Raw genomic sequence first — 18,142 nt, forward strand, 5'->3', positions numbered from 1 at the left:
TAGTAATTAGTTATGTTATGGGGAATGCATGATCTAGTTTAAACGAATTATCCTCGTAGGAGTTTGTTGATTAGAATCAGGCCTTTCTAATTCTTAATGCTGTTAATAGATTAAATCTTGTGGACGTTCCCAAGGTTGTCTGTGAATTAGGGAGCTACCCAACGGTCGTACCTTGGCTGACGAAAAGATAAGGAAAGGTGAGGTTGTTAGGTCGTACCAACAACCATAACTGATTTATTTGTTTACATAGTGTTATTCTTGCATCAATGATCAACTCACAAGAATCAAGTATGATTTGAGCCTTAATCGGAAAATCTCTCTCTTGTATCTTCGTCAGGTAATTTTAATTATTTATTTAGTTTTCAATTATTTTTTTTTATCATCAAATCCCCCTCCCCCCATTATTTTCAATTTCTCTTAAAGAAATCAACTTAAAGCCAGTCCTTGTGGACTCGACCCTACTCCCACTTTTACAAGTGTTGTAGGAATTATTTTTTGTGGTCTCGACACTCATCATGTTAGTTGTGAAAGAGGCAATTTCGAAAAACATTAATGAGCTATCGAAATGAACTATATGCCGAAAAGGTCCAAGTTAGACCAATATGGATTATTATTAATACTTTATGTAGCACCCCCTTTGCTACAAGGGCTATACCTACCCTAAACGTCATACTTATTGTAATCCTTGTGTTTATATATATAAATGCATATAATAATTTAATCCATGTGTATACGTAACCCCAACGTCATAATAGGTATTATCAACCCACAACATTATATATATATACATATCACGCACCACAAGGTGATTCATCACAAGTAATCTGTACGCTTATATTCTCTCTGTACAAACAAAATGTGCTTTGTACTCTAACTGACAAAGAGGAGAAAACTGCATACTGGCCCGACCTGCCTGGGTATAACGTGTAGACCTAGCATTCAACAGTCAGACATCTCAGAGTCAACTCCTGAAATAAAACGTCAGCAGAGGGATGAGCCTGCCACTCAGTAAGTAAATAACCAGTCCTATCTATATATGAATGTCAACCATAGCCCAAACAAGATAAACAAGCAACACTAATGGAATACAATCAATTTAATTCCAACATAATCAACTTTATTACACCACATGACTATCTCATAATGAAACAACTAACCAAACTCCATTTTTCCTAGTTTGCTTACCAGAAGGTGATATTGTGTTTTTCCCGCCAACTCAATCTCACCATTATTAAATTTAAGTGAATCCCCTTGACAGCCGGCTCATCAATCTCATTTCGCATCATAGCTCTTTCAATTCGCATCATAGCTCTTTTATTTCGCATCATAGCTCTTTTCACATCACATCTTTTTCATATCGCATCAAAGCTCTTTTCATTTCATTTCTTTCTCATATCGCATCAAAGCTCTTTTCATTTCATTTCGCCTTATAGGCTTTTCAACACATCAAGGGGTATTCACGCCACAATATATATTCAATTTCCACCACTCCCTCATTTCCACATATCACCATTCTTGTAAGCAACTAGTAACGTAAAACAATATATCATTACATTCTCATTTTCAGACACCCACAACACAACATACAACAAACATGATATTTCAACGTGTCTTCGCATTCCACGTACACAGTATCGTCAATCAAATCAAATCATTCACCACGCACATATTTTCAGATAAAACAATATCAGCATGAACCATAAAGTCATATAATAGTAATACCACAAATAAAGAGAACATATATAGATAATACTAATTATTTACTTACCTCAACCTCACAACGTTTCTTTTTACTCAATCGCTAATTGTCAGTCCTTTCACCTCACCCCGTATCCTATAATGAGTTATACCATATACAATTAATATATCGAGAATATCGTAATTTTTTTAAAATATAATATTAAATATCATTTGTACAATTTCTAATAATTCGTTAATATTCTATTTCTATCAAAATACAAATCTTCATTTTTCCTCTTTATTAACATACCATTTATTAAATATAATTCTCGGAATATTTCTATGAATTTTCTATCAATTTCTCGCTATTATACTCTTTAATTAAACAATAATACATATAATTGCGTATTTGGCTAATAATCCCGATGAAATTGTACAAATTGGCTATAGCAACATTCAATCTAATAAATTTAACAATCTAATTGACCAATGATATCATTTTTATATTCAATTTAATATTTAATTCGACACTATTTTAAATAGTCAAACTCATAAAATATTCCGATTAAATAGTGCATCACTTAGTATAAACAACATTTAGTAAATAAACTAATTAAATAATATAATTATATAAATTAATAAAATTTTAAAATGATAAAATCGTACCTCTGTTTCTTTCTTTCCTGCGCAAGAGCAAGCCTCACTTTTTATGTGTGTGTGTTATGCATGTGTGTATGTAATATGCTTGTGTGTGTATTTAAGGAAAAGAGAGGAGAGTGAGGCGGTGGGCTGGTGGGCCCACCCTCAATTTTCTTTTCTTTCTCTCATATATATATATATCACTTACTAATATATATATATAACTTACATATATGTATTTACATTATATTACTTACTTATATATATACTATTTATATATATATAATATTATTATTATTTTATCTAATTAATTAGACTTTTCTCAAAATACCATTTACGTCCTTCCTAATTTTCTTAATTAATAGAAATTATCCCAAAATATTATAACGAACTCCAATTTAATCCATTCAAGTGTTATTATATTTCAATTATGGCCCATAATTTATTTACCAATTAACTAAGTTTCATAAAAATTTACCAATTGATCCCCCAATTATATATTATAATTTTTGGGGCGTCACACTTTAGAAAAAGATATTCCCACAATCCAGCAACACCATCATCATAAGAATGAAATATGACATGTGAAACATATATCTTGTAACTACAATAGTACTAATTAATATGAACACAATATTTATGAAAATGTACTTGAAGGCTATGCTGGTATTTAAGGAAAGATGGAATATCCGGGCAACGAAATAGCTTCCTTATTTGAGCAAGTAGTGACTTTTGATACCAGACAATGTCCCCATCCTCTAGCTGCAATAAAAGAAACCAGAAAGTTATTAATATACAATCTTTGTCCTGACAAGATACTTGTGCTTGTGATTTTCATATACCTGGTTAATGGTAAATGTAAGTCCTGTGTCAATTACACACACATGACTGTGGGATCAAACTTTATCTCCTGAGAAGCAAAAAACACAAGATATCTTCACCATTTAAAATGTATTTGGGCTTTTTGTGAAAGATATCTTCATATTTAAACTGTATATGTGCATTTTATGAAAGATATCTTCACCATTTAAAATGAATAAGTGCATTATATTTCATATGCATAGCAACCTTTAAGTCCTTGTAAAGAAATTGCATGTAACATGAGTTATGTTCATCTCCATGACATTTGACAGATGCAATAATAGCTCCATTTAATGAAAACATTTGCATGTGGGTTTCATTTTAAGTGTCAGCTAACAACAATCTATTAGTATAAGCAAATACTATCTCTTCCATTCATATATTGGAACAAACCTCAAAAAGTTCTATCTCTTCATTTGGAGCATAGCTTGCAAGTAACTTCTCTAGAATATCTGATTGCTTGTCATAGCTCTTGACAAAAAGTCTTCTAGCATATTTGGTATGAAATGAGAATAGATTAAAGGCCAATAACATTCTTTTATCTTTACTCTTCAGGGAATTATTTGTGCCTATCCTTTCTATAGATATTTACTCCACATAGAACCTCATGGGAAACAAGGGAACAAGAAAAGTACCTTAATTCCCCTTTCTCATGCTCATAAAGCTTAAAGAATAGTAAACTGTCATCACTTTCTTTATCAGGGAGAGGGCCGTCGCGCAAATCCTTAATCATAGTACTGAAATTTAATAAGACCAATGATGTAAAGAAAGGCCTTCGAAGCTCATTTACTGCATTCATTTAGAATTATCATGAAATGCCTGTGCACGCTCTACTTCTAAAAACAACTGCAGCTCATCATTGGGATTCTTACTTGATAACCTCTTTAAATGGCTGACCTACAATCATATGACAATCTGAAATGAGGGCGACCACCAATCATATAATCATATGGCTAACATTCAAAATGTTAAGTATCTTCAATTTAGTACCCATGAAAGTAACTCCGAAGTGGAAACGGTGTCGATTAAGATCAAAAGGAGAGCCAATCAATAAACTCTAATCATGCCTTCCACATATGTTTCTATATATCTGCAAGTTCTCTTTTTTTTTAATATTTATATATTTTTAGTTTTACAGACATTTTATATAAATGGGATGATTATACAACCCTTCATTGAAATTTGATGTAATTATAAATAAATTGTCTGTAGTTTGAAAAATTACACTTAGTAACACTATCTTTTATTTTCATGCAATAATTTAATTCCTCTACTAGTCAAAATTCATAGAATTTTCTTATATATTAGTAAAAGATATTGGAATGGAAAACTATATTTATCTGCAAATAACTTACTACTTATTGCAGGTCAAACAAATTTTTTTTAACAAAACAACCTTTATAAGGGTGAAGATTACCTCCTCACGTGTATTAGTGTGCATGCAGATATATAAGAGCAGTTTTGATGAAACCCATGATCAAGCTGCTTCAGACATTCCACAGGAACAGACGTCACAAGCAGAGGAAGAAGAAGAACAGTAGTTTCAGGAATTAGCGTTATTTCCCTCTGTTCACAAAGTCGTGTTTTATAAAGTAGCAACTTTATGTATTTGTTAAGTGAATTAACAACTCAGTGGTTGTTATTGTTAGTTAGGCTTCTCTTGTACATAAGGACCCTTCATCCGTCCTCACTGGAGAAGATACATAGAAATTTTCCTTCTGTAAATTGCTGCAAAACCACTTCCCTGTTATTAGTTTTTCTTCAAACTGAGATCAATTCTTGATTCTTATTCAACATGGCACCAGAGCAAGTGTAACAAATACTCTGCCTGCTTCTGCATTCCGTTCGTCCCTAGCTTTACACACCATACTTTCATTTCTTGAAACAAGAATCAACACAAGAAATGACAGACAAAGAAACAAAAGAAGAAAAGATCTCCACTGATGTGGGACTTCAAGAAAATGATAATCGTGGCATATCTCTGGTATCTGCACCATTGAACGGGAAGAATTACTTATCTTGGGCAAGATCCATCAAGATAGCCCTTGGAGCAAGAAGAAAATTGGGTTACATTGATGGGACACAAACAAAACCGATGGAAGACAAAGAAGCTATTGAGCAATGGCAGAAAAATGCTTACATGGTAGTCTCTTGGATATTGAATTCAATATCAAAAGAGATTGTAGAAGCATTTTTATACGCAGAATCAGCAAGAGACTTGTGGGTTGAACTCGAGATACGGTTTGGTGAAAGCAATGATCCACTTCTATATCAAATACAAAGGGAAATTGCATCCATCTCATAGAACAATTCTACTGTAGCTGCATACTTTACAAAACTCAAAAGACTGTGGGATGAATTGGGATCTTTAGACCCCCTACCTGTGTGCACTTGTGGAGCCAGCAAGAGAATGTCCGAAAGAAACACTTCCTACCAATTGATGCGATTCCTCATGGGCCTCAATGACATCTATGATCATGTGAAGAACCAGATATTAATCATGGATCGTTTGCTTACACTGCAAAAGCGTACGCCATGGTGCACAGAGTTGAGAAGCAAAGACAAGTTAACTCTGAATTTACTGAAATAGAAAAAGAAGGAGTTATGGCAGTCCAGATTTCTGAGACAAAGACACAAGGTAACCTGAGGACAAATTTCAAGAAAGGACCTGCAGCAGATAAAAGGCAACTCCAATGTGATCACTACAAGAAGAAAGGGAATTTAAAGGAGGGATGCTTCGAACTTGTGGGATACCCTGATTGGTACAAGAACATGGTAGATCATAGGAAAAACGGTGGCAGACCTACAAATACAAGAATGACTAACCCAAGAATGAATCAACAAGCCAACAGTCTGCAGACAACCACAAATAATGAACCTGATACAAACTTTTCAGAAATGATCAGGAGAGAAATTCTCAGAATCATGCAGGACCAAAATAGCAGCCAGATCAGCTCGAACTTCTCTGATTTCCAAGGTTATGCAGGTGATATCCTTACCACCTATGAATTATGGATTATTGACAATGGGGCATCAGCCCACATGTGTGCATCTATAACTGCCTTTAAAAACATTCATAATCTTGATAATGAGGTTTCTGTAAATTTCCCTGATGGAACTAGCCAACAATTAAAATTCACTAGAGAAGTTCAAATTGCAGAAAACATAATACTGAAAGATGTGTTATATGTCCCTGCATTTAAGCATAATTTGCTCTCTTTCAAAAAATTGTGTAAAGATAATCACCTTAGTGTTCATTTCACAAATGAGACTTGTGTTTTGCACGACCTTGAGAGTAAAAGGATGATTGCTGTAGGTAAACAACGAAGGAGACTTTATGTGTTAGAAAGGCAACCACAGCATCACATGACAAAATCACTTAGTTTGAACCTCTGTGCCAGTGAAGAAAATCTATCAGTTGGCCTGTGTAACATGAACAAATGCAAGGCTATGTGTAATGATGTCCTATGGCACAATAGGTTAGGACACACTAGCCTAGAAGTATTAAGACATATGAATCATTGTAATAAGAACAACATTCAATAGATTGAATGTGAAATATGCCCATTGGCAAAGCAACACAGAACCTCTTTTCACCTAAGTGAATCCAGAACTAGATCTGTTTTTGAGCTTATTCATGTAGATGTATGGGGACCATACAGAGAGTATTCAATCAACAATTATGAATATATGCTAACTATTGTACATGATTTTAGCAGAACTACTTGGGCCTACCTGATGGTTCATAAATCACAAACACTGTCTAAGCTTGAACAATTTTATAACATGATAATAACTCAATTTAATGCCAAGATCAAACGGATCAGAACTGATAATGGTACTGAATTTGTTTATAAGGAACGTCAAACTTTCTTCCATGAAAAAGGTATAATACATCAAAGAACTTGCATCCACACACCTCAACAAAGTGGTGTGGTTGAAAGGAAGCATCAACACCTACTTCAAATTAATAGAGCCCTTATGTTTCAAGCTAGCATGCCTTTAAAATTTTGGACTGAAGCTTTACTAATGGCTACCTATCTGGTTAAAAGATTGCCTACTCAAACCTTGAACGGGAAAACCCCCTATGAGTTACTTTACAACCAAAAACCCTCCTATAATCACATAAAAGTCTTTGGATGTCTTTGCTTTATCACAAATACCTCCCCCTTTAAGAGAAAGTTTGAACCTAGAGCTTTGAAGTGTGTTTTCTTAATATATGTTCATGGCATAAAAGGATACAAAGTCGTGGAACTCAGCATAGGCAATATACATATTAGCAGAGACATAACATTCCATGAAAACACATTCCCTTTTAAAACCTCAAAAGATGATAATAGTGACATAGTTTGTCTTGTACTTGCCATTGATCAACTGGATGCAGTAATGAGCCTTTACTCACATGCCTAGGAGGTCAAGCAGACCTACTAGTAAACCTAGCTGGATGAATGATTATAAGTGCTATAACTCAAAAAACCCTAACAATTTACATATGTCACATATACATTCTTGCTTTGTGGAAAATCTATCAAGTGTGCAGGAGCTAAAGGACTTCAAACAGGTACAGGAGAAGGCTGAATGGAGAAGAGCCATGCAAGAAGAAATCAATGCACTGGAAAAGAACAAAACTTGGAAGGTAACAGACTTGCCTCCTGACAAGAGAGCCATTGGATGCAAATGGTTGTATAAGGTAAAGCTTAATCCTAATGGCACTGTGGAAAGATATAAAGCAAGATTAGTTACAAAAGGCTACAACCAAGTTGAAGAGGAGGATTACAATGACTGAATGGGCTCTTCTTAGCTGTGGCTGTGGGAAAGAAGTGGCCTATCCACCACCTTGATGTTAATAATGCCTTCTTGCATGGCACTCTTGATGAGCATATATATATGGAGCCTCCTCAAGGCTATAAAATCCCACAGGACAAGGTCTGTAAACTGGAAAAGTCATTGTATGGCCTAAAACAAGTATCTAGAAAGTGGAATGAAGAATTCACTAACAAGATAAGAGAATTTGGTTTTGAACAATGCAAGATGACCATTGCTTGTTTATTAAAGGGACTGACACTAATCTCATTGCATTGTTGATTTATGTTGATGATATACTAATCACTTCTGCCTCTGAAAACTACATAATCATTGTCAAGGATTATTTAGATAACCTTTTTATAGTTGAGCACTTGGGAAATGCTAAATATTTCCTAGGGCTTGAGTTAGCACGCTCCACTGAAGGTTTAGTGGTCACTCAATACAAGTATACTTAAAATATTGTTAAGGATGTTGGGCTCAATAATGGCAAGCATGTTGCCATTCCATACCTCCAGGACTGAAGCTCACAGTAGACACAGGGGCTGCTCTTACTGACCCCTCCAGGTATAGAAGGCTCGTTGGCAGGTTGTTATATTTGAGTTTCACTAGACCTGACCTATGCTACGCTGTACAACAACTAAGCCAGCACCTTCAACATCCTTGTGAGAAGCATTGGGAGGCAGCAATTCATGTTGTCAGATACTTGAAAGGCAACATCTCAACAGATTTGTACTTTCCCTCAGTTACTGATTTCTCACTTAGAGTTTTCTGTGATGCAGATTGGTTGCATGCCAAGTGACAAGAAAGTCCTTATCAGGATTCTGCATATTTGTGGGAGAAACTCCCATATCTTGGAAAACCAAGAAACAGACCACGGTGGCAAGATCATCAGCTGAAGCCGAGTACCGAAGTATGGCCACTACCACCTGCGAAGTAACATGGCTGGTGTACCTTCTGAAGAATTTAGGCATTGAAGTTAAGACTCCTATTCCCTTCTACTGTGACAACAAAACCGCACTTCACATAACTACAAATCCAGTCTTCCATGAGAGAAAGAAGCACCTGGAAATAGACTGCCATGTGGTGCGTAACAAATTCAAGGAAGGATTAATTCAACCAACTTATGTGGTGTCAAAACAACAAATTGCAGATGCCTTCACAAAGTCATTGTCTTGCAGCTCTTTCCTCCATTTAAGATCCAAGCTATCCTTGGTCACCCTCAACCCAAGTCTATCTTGCGGGGGGGGGGGGTGATGAAACCCATTCAGACATCCCACAGGAACAGACGTCACAAGCAGAGGAAGAAGGAGAATAGTAGTTTCAGGACTTAGCTTTATTTCCCTCTGTTCACAAAGTCGTGTTTTATAAAGTAGCAACTTTATGTATTCGTTAAGCGAATTAACAACTCAGTGGTCGTTATTGTTAGTTAGGCTTCTCTTGTATATAAGGACCCTTCATCCGTCCTCATTGGAGAAGATACACAGAAATTTTCTTTCTGTAAATTGCTGCACAACCACTTCTCTGTTATTAGTTTTTCTTCAAACTGAGATCAATTCTTGATTCTTATTCAACAAGTATAAATAGAAAAAAAAAACTATTTGACCTAAAATAAATCAGTAATAACTCAATCAAAGGTAAATATGGATTTTCATTCAATTTTGTTTTGCTAATATCAGCACATTTGGTGAATTATGACTAACGGGGAGAACTATTTGTTAGATCAAAATAAAATCAGAAGTAATAGATGTAATTTTTCAAATCATATAGTCTATATATAATTTTACCAAACGTAAAGAAAAGGTCTAATTATCCCTAAATAAATACATATTTAATACTATAATGTAAAATATATTACAATTGTGTTCAATGAATATCTTATTTTTTGAATTCTATAAAATAATCTGATAACTTAACTTATATATTTACTAAAGTTATGATTAATAAATGGTTTAGTATTTTTTATGTTGTTGTATACATTGAGATATAATACTACTTGTTCTTCTATTTTATTTTTCATAGTTAAAAAAATAATAATTTAAATTGCTATAGCAGTATCTTAATTATTTCATAATCAGTTTGGTTTTATTTTTAGAAAATTATCTTTTCAGTTACATATATATATATATATTATTAAACAATTTTGTTATATAATTAATTCAGAACAAAAAACATTTGTAGGATAATCTTCTCTATAGTATTGAAAAATTCCAAGAAATACTGAATATTTTTATATGTTTTATGCTTTATTAATAAAATATGTAAGTTAGCAAGTTATGTATAAATATTTACATAATGTAATTTGTATCTTTACACATCTTTGCTAACTAAACTAATCTATTTTGTATAATTAGCATAAGTAAGAAGTTTTTAAAATTTTATATTTTGTAATAATTGATTAGTAAAAATATTTAAATGTTATTATACATTCAATTTCATATTAATTGCCATTATACTTTCATAATTTATTAACTAGTTTTAATTAAAAAAAATGTATATATAAAAATATTTTTACGATTAAACATAAAGTAAACCTTTCTTTTGTTTGTGTAATATGTTTAATAAATATTCTTAAATACATTAATGTTTTAAAGTTATCTTCCCAATCAAAATTTTAAATTTTCTTAATAAATAACCTTCAGTTCGAACTTAGTTTTTCCTTTTCAAGTTATGTCGAGCCCGAACTTGAGCTTGAATCTTAAAATTTTGTCGAACTCATACCCCTTAGAATTACCCAAAAGAAAATAGAAAACAAGAAGCCAATGCTGTATATTACCCAACACGACTCAAACTACATTTTCTATTATAATTCTTGTTGCATCTTCTATTTTGTTACACATATACATATCACGTGTATAAAGATTATGTTATTAATTTTATCTAAGAAAAATATTTTCTACACGTCAAAATATATATTTGAAACTAAATAGAAGATGCAACAGGAGTAGAAAATCTAATGTGAACACAACCAGGAAAAACCGCATAATGATGTGGCAAAAGTGATAAAAAATATAATTAAGAAGCGTAAGATGTTTACGGTGTAAGGACTCCTCTAGGAGTGTCAATGGCCGATTAGGACGATGAGTTTTATTTTGGCGCTTTCCCCATAGCCAGAAAAGCTGTAAGTACACTGGTGCAAGAAATTCTCTAGTGATCTCTTCCTGTCAATCATCTTCAATTTTAGCTAATACGAACACAATACAAGGATGGAAAAATAACATTTTTCTTCCCATAAAATAAAGCCGTCCACATTTGGTCCCATTGGTCATAGGACTATCACTTTTGGTCACTAGCTTTCAAAACTTCGCACTTTTAGTCTCATGACACCTTTCTATTAGATTATTAACGAAAAAAACTACGTGATAGTTAAATACATGGGAACAAAAGTGTTGTATTTTTAACTTCGGAAGAAAGTGAGAGTCATGTAACCAAGGGACCAAAACTATAAAGGCCCAATGACCACGTGTTTTCGTTAAAATATCTAACAGAAAGGTGTAATGAGACCAAAAGGGTTACTTTTCATAAGTTACAGGGACAAAGGTGAGAATTCCATAATCAATAGGACAAAAAGTAGAAAGACCCTAAATTACAAAACGAGAAATATTATTTTCCCAGCATAGTACAAGTGACAAAAGAGTCAAAAGAACTACAACTTTAATTACATTTTGGATATTCAAGGAATAGTAGAATGCTAAATGGTTAATATTACCAACTTACGGGACGAAACATGCTATTTTCCCGACATAGTACAAGTAACAACAAGAATAAATACAACAACTAAAACGTTAAATGGTTAAAATTACTAAAAAAGAACATGCTTCACAAGAAGAACAAAAGTGTACTCCATAAGAGTAAGAGATATTGGACACAGGCTAATCATGTGCAGAGGGAAAAAATTCAATTACATACATAAACAACCAGATTTTACAATAAAAAAAGTTCCAATTGATAGCTTAGTGAACTAATAAGGTTGATTTTTGTTATTGGTTCTTCTCTGACATAGAGGGAGATTAAATTTCCTTATTACTTTCAAGTATACACGGCATGTGTATAAAATCCTTCCTTAAATGAAATTAATCACGTAATCTTATATTAAGGTGTGTATGTATGTATGGAATAAAAACTACAACATGAATTGTAATAGAAAATTCAATCGTTATAAAAGGACACAACAACTGTTAAGATTATGAGAACCTAACTTCAATAAATTGAAAATACTTATATATCTTAAAAGTGTGAAATGGTTTAAGCTTCTGAACACAAAAACTTCTAAATTTGGCATGATCCACTAAATCAAAACATATATCCTTTCCAATATGCCTTGCAAAATCTTCATCAATCACAACCTAAAGACATCACCATCGTTCTCTAATTAAAAATCTGTTTAAAATGGAGACAATGAAATAGTAAAACTATTACCATGTAGAAGAACTGTCAATATAATTTACCTTTACAATCATGTACATATTAGCTTCTGCTCTTTTTTTCTTCTTTAGTTCTTTCTCTTTTGCTCCCTCTTCAACCTCTCCTACACGAACAAAAAATTTGCTAATGCGAAACATATAGAAAAAGATTAACAGGGTGTTTGGCTAAGCTTATAAGCATATGATCGATAAGCTCTTGAGAACCATTTAGTAATTTTTTTTTGAAGAGCTCATGAGATCCTAAGTAAAATGTTTTGGATCTTACAAGCTCTTTAAGAAAAGGTTAACTTCACCTATCTTGTTTTTAAAATATCTTATAAGTTCTTCAAATAATGTCCAAAAAATAAAAACACACTCATAATTTTGTTTGTATTTCATTTTTAACCTTCATATAATTTACATCCCCCCAAAACAAAATTATCTATTTGTATAATTTTAAATTCTTAGAGTTTGACGAATTTTTTGGTTATTATTACAGTATAAAAAGCTTAGGGTAAATTATATTTTGTTATCCGAACTACGCCCATTTTTACACTAAGCTATAGATTTTTTTTTTGTGTCAACTTACCATATCAACTTTGCGAAATTAGTACTTTGCCATATATGATTGTCCTTTTATTGATTTTATGCCGGAAGAACATTGCATGTTGTGGATATGTGAAAAATATCACATCACATAACCCTTAAACATCACATGCACACTGCATGTGAAGTTTTTTCGATAAAAAACTTGGTTTGAAAATAGTTATAAATGGCAAAGTGTAAAATTTTATAAAGTTAAGATGGTAAGTTGATACAAAAAAAGTTTAGATGCCAATGTGTAAAAATGGTCATATTACGGATGATAAATTGTAATTAATCCAAAAGTTTATTATGTCTCACACTCTAATGTCATACAAGCTCAAGCATCATATTTATCCAAATAATTTAAGAACTTATTTTTAAAATAAGAATAAATATCTATAAAATCTTAAAATATCTTATAAGATCTAGAAGCATAAGATGTTTGAACTAAACTTAGCCAAACACCGTCTAAGTTTCTTTTAATAAAGCAAAAATGACTTCAGCTGATTTTTTATCAAACCTTAAGACGTTGAGAAATACCTCTGTCCTCAGTGTCGCACAACATTTTATCCTTATCACTTTTACGTATGTGCACCAGGAAATAGGCATTAGACTGCCTCGTAAACTTGAGGGGGGCATTATCTGGATTTGTCATCATTACATGCTGTCAAGACATAAATGAAAAGTTAAGAAAGTATCAACAAGTTTTAACAAAAGCAGGAAAAATGAATGAAAAACTTACTTCTTCTACACCTCCATAAAGCTCGTCTAAAGCCTTTATTATGTCTTCTTTTGTCACTCGTTTATCATCGAATTTATACCTGAAACCATTCAGAATGATATTCTTTATGTAGTTTGCAACGAGAGATCAACATGTAATCTATTGCTAAAAGCAGAAAATTTGCATTTTTACGTCCCGAGAAAATAGCATTTTTGGTCCCATATGTTTGGGCTTTTTCCAAATAGTCCCATTTGTTGTGGTTCTCTCACATTACATCCTATAAGTTCAAGATTTTCTCATTTTTAGTCCTCATTATACTGTTTCGTCCAATAATTAATGGAGCTGTTAAAAGGTTTTTAAGGGGGTTTATGAGGGTTCCATTAATTATTGGACAAAAAATGTACTTAAGGATTAAAATTGAGAAAATTTTCAACTTATGGGATACAATGTGAGAAAATCGTAATCAATGGGACTAAGTGCAAAAGGACCAAATATATTGGACCAAAAATGCAATTTTTCCTTACGTCTCACAAGTTAGTCCTTGGCAATATTTTGGAAATCACCATATTGCATTCCATTACTCCAAAATGTTTGCAATTTGCATGACAAGCCTTAATTCTATTAAATTTATTTCACAGAAAAATTAATAGTGTACCAAAATCACAAAGAGGATAACTTGTAGGACCTGAAATCAATTTTTTCCTAAAAAGCATTAGTTATTGGTCTAATAAAAACATAGTGTGTCAAATGAAGCTAGTTAAGTTTAAGCTTCTCAGACAATACGAAGCTAAAAAAACATTTATAACTATAGATATGCATTTTTTTATGGATTAAATTCCATAACTAACTCAATACCACTGGTTGGATAGAGTTGGCCATATGAAAGCATAACAGTGTCCGCCGTGCACACCACCACTATGGACGAAAACACTATAAAGAATGAAAATAGTCAGAATGAATATGTAACCTAAAGTTTTGCAAGTGTGAAGAATAAGAGAATCTAGAGATGTTGCAATTTGAATAAGAAAATAATCCCAATGGTCAATTTTCGCTGGAACAAAATTTGTCCTATATTTTTTGAATATTTGCATTTTAGTTCTTTATCTTACTAGACATGCAAATAGGTCCTATCGCTTTCAATTCTTTTACAATTTTGGTCCATACCAATGGGAGTCAAAGTCCAAATTAAAAGAAGAAGCATGCATGAGGAATATGTTTTTCTCCAGCAACATTTACAAACTCCGGTGATTGAAGAACCATAATTAAAAGAATTTACAAGTTTACATGACATATTTGCTACACTGAAAAACTAAATGACTAAACCGTCATAGTGCAAAAGATACAGGATGAAAAAGGCTTTTAAACTAAATAAAGTATAAAGAAAGGATTTTCCATGCAGATATTGCAGGTGTTAAAACTTCTACTTGCCGAACAAATTAAAATGGGGTGGTGGAAACATCTATTTACTAACCTGTGAAGTGTATAGAGGTTGCGCACTCTTCTATTAGCCAAAGGTGACAAGTATCTTCCATTATCTCTATCCAGATCAAGTTCAAGAGGAAACTCATAGTGGTCATTTATGTACATGTCATCAACATCAAATAAAAAATCATTCATATTACAAGAAACCCAACTTGGATATGATTATTAATGCACCAATTAGTCAAAGCTTCAATATATAGCCAGAACTCCCTTTGTGGCACATAATTTATTTTATTTTATTTATTTTGTTTAGTGAGACATTTGAAAATCCAAAAAGACATCCCCATAGCATATTCCGACCAAATTGGGGACTCTGATTGCTAGAGTCCTGAAATTGCACAATAATAATAGTTAATTTCACTAAATTACCACTTCCATATTTGGGTATAGTAAAAGTGCCATCCTCTAACATGAAGACCAAAATTTCAATTTAGGCTATTGGATGTTTGTCATTTGTCTTGGTAGGACATACCCAAGCGATAAATTTGACTATCGAAGGCTATATTTTATTGTATTTGCTTGTAGTAAGAGAAAACTTGTCTAACGTGCACTCTTGATGGTAATATATGTTATAGAACAAGAACAAAGCTATTATCAAATCAATCTTCTTAAGCTGCACATAGAAAGACGTAAGACTTAGCCAATTTGTACACTTTTTGCTCTAATCTTTACATTGTATTCACCAGTATAGTATCATAACAAAAACTTGCAAATCATGCATCTCATAAGTTGGAAGAGAAGTTTAACTACTAACCTTTACCATACCATCCCGAACAAACTCGTATTCAAACCGTTTTAAGTTAAGCTGGAGCACTGGTGGGAAGTCAGTAAACAAGACTCCTTGCTTAGCATCCTGAAACAAGAAAACCATCAATCTTAAGGTGGTCCTTTGACAAGACGCAAATAATATGCTAAAGAATAAAATTCTAAAGAAAAACAAGCATGTCCTCCTGACAAAAGAATCATGTAACTGACACTCAAACATCAATACGCTAGTGAGAGAAAAGGTTAAAATGATCATTATATTTACAAAAAATTGGAATGATCTCTTAAGGTTTTTCATAATTATAAATACCATTGTTGTTTGAAAAATTACTAGTATCCCTGATGTTTGATGAATTATGTAATCCTTGGATGGAGACGGGAAAAATATCTACTTTTTTTTGGCTTTGTTTTTTTGATAAATAATAAAATAAGTTGACAAGGTTAAATGTTCTTCTTGCCCTTCAAGCTTATCAAAAAAGTTTCAATATTTTAAAAATAAATAAAAGATTTCATAGTCCATAGGGTATTTTGATCTAAGCACCATAAAAAAAAGATTGATTGAAATCTAATGAGGTCTAATGAAATATGTTAATTATTTGTTGAATGTTAAAATCAGGTAGTATTCATAAATTTTCAAATAACAAGGGGTTAATTTTAATTTTGTAAAACTTCAGGAGAGCTCTTTATAATTACTTACCTTTATATATTTAACTAAACTAACAAGTAAATTAAGTTAGCCTACTCACCTGCAAAACATATTGCCGACCATGATATCTGTTATTACCATCGAGATGTTCAACTGCAACATACTTATCAAATGAAGCATAGACATCATGACATCCCTTGACATCAAGCTGAAGATCTACCGCATAGAGGACACAAAAACTTATAAAATGAATTTAAAGCCTAAGGGCTAAATAGATTAACTACAAGTACCACAGAATAACAATTAGTTCAGAAGAATTCAAAAGTTTTTAATCAAATTGATAGCAGTAGTATTCTATTTCTAGTGGACCTTCATTTTTTCTTCAAGCTTCTCACATAGGACTATATTGAGTTCATGTACATCATGTTGCAGGAAAGCATTATGTGTATCCCACCTAAAGGATCTTGTCAAATCTATTGTCACATTTACCGGAAAAAAAATCTTTTGTTGCAACACTACTTTCACTGTGTTGAAGCTTGTAAAATAAGCTTTGTAGGGCCATAGGTATACTTGTCAAATGACTCATCATTAACACTATTTGTCATGTGGTATACAACCTGAATAAGAATCAAAGATATCATCAACTCCCTAAGAAACTTCCATACATGATGATCGAGTTGGAAATTTTGTAGGAGGATCAGCGATCACGATCCCACCACGTCGTCCTCGATCTCGTTCAATTCCTACGGATCAGAAAACACGTCAAGCTAGTCGGGAAGGTCCCCGATGAAGGTGCTCCGACGCTCAAGGTAGAATATAGATCGAAAGATATAATCAAGAATATTTAGGTTGCATAAATGTATCAACATTACCTTCTTTTGGTCTGAATTCTATATATTTATATAGCTAGAACCTACCATAATGAGCTGCCATGTGTCGTGATCATGGGTATTGAGTCTTTAATCAAATGGCCCATCGCTAGTTCAGTGCTAGGATCGCGCTCGGAGCCAAAATCCACGATCTTGGCCGTGAATCATGCTCACGAATTTCTCTCTTCTTGCCATAACTAAAAATAAGTTGACTTAGTGGTGCGAAATCCTGTTTTTACCCTTAATGAAGGGTATATTGGTCATTCAATATTTTCTCCATCATCACATGAAAATAAATCATGATATACAACCAGATAGTCCTTGGAACAACATCTGGAGAAGTGAGTTCATATAACAGATGGCTCCTTGGTTCCTAAGTCCAACATAACTAGTTTTCCTTTTTCAATTATATAAATATTGGACCGTAGCTCTGTAGACAGCAATCTTAGCTTCAATCACACAGATGTCATTGACTATAAAACCTCGGCTTGTATCATAAAGGTCGTTAAGTGGCATAAAGGATGTGAAAACCCAATCACTTTCTCTAGCATTAAGTTGGTGTTTTGTTTCTGCATGGTATAAAAGTAAGTGTAGATGAGCAGATAAAATGAAATGAGCATCCAAAGGAAAAACATGAAGAAGGAAGAACAAATGCGTGTTAGAGAATTATACATATACTATGAGATCC

At 32.9% G+C, this 18,142-nt stretch overlaps 1 long non-coding RNA gene and 1 pseudogene across 1 annotated transcript; both read right to left on the bottom strand.

The window, feature by feature from the left end:
* LOC105172321 (ubiquitin C-terminal hydrolase 12-like) overlaps positions 1-18,142 on the bottom strand; it is a 49,265-nt pseudogene that overhangs the window by 14,963 nt on the left and 16,160 nt on the right.
* Positions 674-2,701, bottom strand: LOC148786603 (uncharacterized). Its single transcript, XR_016067925.1, has 3 exons — positions 2,347-2,701; positions 1,769-1,834; positions 674-968 (listed from the first exon to the last, which is right to left on the bottom strand). It is a non-coding gene; the product is annotated as an uncharacterized LOC148786603 (long non-coding RNA).

This window comes from Sesamum indicum, linkage group LG10 (genome assembly GCF_026168435.1).
Source record: "Sesamum indicum cultivar Baizhima isolate 11 linkage group LG10, ASM2616843v1, whole genome shotgun sequence".
Classification (NCBI taxonomy): domain Eukaryota; kingdom Viridiplantae; phylum Streptophyta; class Magnoliopsida; order Lamiales; family Pedaliaceae; genus Sesamum; species Sesamum indicum.